Genomic DNA, 3,723 nt, shown 5'->3' with positions numbered 1-3,723 from the left:
TCCCCAGCTGCCAAGTCCCCACTCCTGGTGCCCCCAACGCCTCGTGCTGCCCACAGCAGCACAGACCTTGGCACCACCAGGCCTGCGCTGGGTCACAGCAGCACCCACGGGGTCGGTGCCAGCTGGAGCTGTGTCCCCGGGCCCTGGCCGAGCCCAGGCTGTGGAGCTGAGCTGGGGGTGCCTTTGGGACCCCTCCCCACGGACTCTCTGGTGCTTCTAACACAGAACCCTTCGGTCACTCAGAAACGTTCCTTGCCGAAAGGGCTTTCTGACCAGGATGTCTGTGCTGAAACACAGGGCAGGCTGGGCACTTGAGATACTCCTCTCCTGCTGGCCGGCAGGTGGAGGTGTGCCCCGAGGAGCCCGAGCTGCCCCAGCCCAGGCAGCAGCCAGCACGACTCCTTCAGCCAAACCCCAGGAAAAGGGGCCGTGGCAGGGGTGAGTTTAACAGCAGGTGAGGGGGCTCCCCGCCACCCCCTGCTGCTGCTACCTTTTAATTGCAAATTTTAATGAAGGTTTCAGGGAGCATCAGCGTAACGGGGTGAGGAGGCAGCACAAGGCTGGATAATCCTGCAGAGCTGCAGGTCACAGCAGCACCCAACAGCTCCCTGGGGCCCCTGCTCCCCACAGCACCCAGCCTAGGAGGCCTCTGTCGCTCCAGGGGTGAGGACCCCCAAAAAAGCCCCTCTCTAGAAAAAGCCCCAAAACCTCAGTGTGGGGTCCTATGGTGCCTCATCAAATTGGAACAAATTCAAAATGAGTCCCAGGGCAGATGTGACAGAAAGTTATTTGTGAGTGCACCTGGAGCCAGGGGATTCTGTGCTGGGTTGTGGGACTGGTAGCCAGCTGGTCTGGGGCCCCGAGGAGGGAAGGGCTTTACCTGCTGCAGCCACAGTCCAGCTCAGCCCCCTTCTTGGACCAGCTCTAAGATGCAGCAGCTCTAATGGAATTTTGAACAATGTTGGACATGTAGATGAGAAATTTTGTACTTTGGGCAAGTCATAAACTCTTTTCAATCTTTAACCTTTTTTTGCAACAATTTTTTTTTTCATTTTTTCCAAGTTTGAAAGTGTAAAAATATCTCTGTTGACTCTCTCTGGTTGATGGATGATGACCAAAGCATGGGCTGTAAATGCATCCTGAGCAGTCCTCGCTCTGCTCCTGTCCCAGCAACAAATGGTTTCACAGCAACTGGAAAAATAGCTTCAGGCTGCTGAATTTGGACAAAGCAAGAGGATTCTGAGTCCTTTTTTGCCTACGTAATCTTTGCCCCGTTGAAGGAAACATTTTTAATTTTGTTTAGCACTTCAAGCTCTTGTTTGAAAGCAACTTGTTCTCCAGTTATGCTTTGATTTCCTCCCCCCTCATACAAAGCCATTAATTTTAGGTGTATTCTGTTAGGCACATGTCTGAACAGTGGTATTTTCGAAGGTCCAGCTCGTGGCATTTGCCCAGATGAAGGCCCAGCATGAAGAGCCAGCCTGAGAACCTGTCCCAGTTCCTCTTTCTCCCAGTGCTGGGTGTCCCAGCGTGGCGCTGGCCCCAGGCCCCCCGGTGACCTGCTGCCCTCCAGAGCACCAGGAGCACCCAACGCAGGTTTTGTTCTAAGAGCTGGTCCCCGTTTCAGGCCTAGAGCAGCTGATTCACGGTTCTTCTGCTCTCCTGTGCTTGGATTTTTGCTTTCCTTGTCTCTTTTCCTTAATTCTCCCCACAGAGAGCCGACTCCACAGCCTGGGAGGCAGCCGGGCACGGCGGTCGCCTCCTTGCCAGGGTGTGGTGCAGGCAGGAGCTGGTGCTGTGCCCGCGTGTCCCAGCTCAGCACCACAGCCAGGGGTGGCCCCCAGGAGCTGTGGAACCCTGGGTGCCCGAGGGGGGACAGGGGGCTGGGCCCTGGGGCAGACCTACCCTTGGTAGGTTCCATCCTTGTTCTCTCCCACCCTCCCCAAGCTTGCCCTGACGAAGCTGCAGCTGTTTGACTTGTTGATTAGCAAAAACATTAGCAGGCCTCCTGTTTCAGGACATGAATAATTAATGTTTGTTCCTCATTAATTTCTTGTGGAACAGGGTCTTGCTAGACTACGTTTGGATGTATTTCTAGAATTAGGAACAAATACAAGACGAAAGAGCTGCCTGACAGCTAAGTGCTCTGCTCCACACCCCTCTGGACTGTATTGCCACCTTCCTGCTGTTATCTCCTCCAGGAACAGATAGGTTCATTTTTAACGAGCGCCTATGTGTCCTTTGTTACAATTTTAATTTCAGGGAATGATACAAGAAACAAGTTCTATAATTCATGCACGTTACAAACGAGTACAAGGAAGACCTCCCAGACAGCATGAACCATGAATTGCCTGGCATCTGTCATTCCTGGGACCTCAAATCAAAACCTTGGATACTGAAAAATTCAGAAATAAGATTGCTTCAGCTTTCCCAGTGCCACTGCTGAAGGCAGGTGGTGTGTCCTGCCACCCTCACAGGAGCGTTTCAAGGCTGCAGTGTAGCTTGGGCACTCCTCTCTTCCTGACACGGCCACACTTTTCTAATGCTAAAGGCCTTTTAGTTTTGATGTAGGATGAATGCTTGCAAACGCTCCCTCAGCCTTCTGGAGCTGCCCGTGCCCACTGTCCGTGCCCAGGAACATACCCAAGACCTCACTCCCAGGGCTCCTCTGCATCCAGCCAGCAAAACTTCCTTTCATTTTTTAGTTTTGGAAGAGAAGGGAGCACTTACAATTTAACCTGAAGCAATGCACAAACCACAGGCACTTCCCCTTTGCTCAGCAGCTGGCCTGACCCCGACCTTCGGGACATGCCCACCCTGCCCATGGGGGAAGCCCATCCTCATCCTCACTGGGATGAAGAGCTGTGAAGGGGGGAGGCATGGGAGGGAAGCTCCACTGCTGCTTCCCGCACCATGAGCACCAGCACCTGCATGGTGCTATCCTGCTCCCTGCAGCCCTTCCCACACCTGTGAATCAACCTGTTCAACCCCAGCTTCCCAGATCTCACCCAGCAGCGTGAGCTTGGAACAACAAAAGGCAAATCACAGAAGAGAACGATACAGGGCGAAATCACACGTCCCAAAATCTGCTTGTGGAGCCAGACCAGTCGGGTGTGCTGTTGTTAGCAGGTCAGAACCGAGGCCCACGACTAGTGAGGAAGAACTGCACAGTCACCACCAGGGACTCACAGGGTCTGGTACATCCAGGGGACATGGGGCAGAGCTGGGGCACAGACCCAGCCCAGCCACCCAGGAGGGGCCGTGCTTGAAGCCCAGTGTCCTGATCCACTTGGTGGTGGAGCTGCAGGGCCCAGGGGTGTTGGCTACCAGAGCAGCTCAGTGACACTGATGAGGTGAGTACCCACTGGAACGACCTGTTTAATGAGAATTTTCCTCTTGTCCCAGGGTAATGCCACATCTTTGTTTTTCTCTCAGAGCCCTGTAAGAAGGAGCAATCCAGCAGCTGCACAATGGTGAAGAGACAGTGTCTGCCCCGTGTCTCCGTGTACCTCGTGGCTCCCTGGCTTTTCGTTTATTGCCGTTGTTCTCTTTGGGCTCTCACGGTTTTGGGGGTAAGTAGTCTGTCAGCTCAGGCTGCGTGTCCTGCTGCAGGCTGGCGGCACTCCCCTGGAGAGCCCTTTCCCCGGTGGATGCCAGGAGTCAGCCCCCAGCCCACGCTGCCACGGGGCAGAGCGCCGGGTGCCCCCTGCCCGGCCGCCCCTC

This window comes from Merops nubicus, unplaced genomic scaffold (assembly GCF_000691845.1).
Source record: "Merops nubicus isolate BGI_N331 unplaced genomic scaffold, ASM69184v1 scaffold27652, whole genome shotgun sequence".
Classification (NCBI taxonomy): Eukaryota; Metazoa; Chordata; class Aves; order Coraciiformes; family Meropidae; genus Merops; species Merops nubicus.
Note: the sequence above shows the minus strand (reverse complement) of the source record.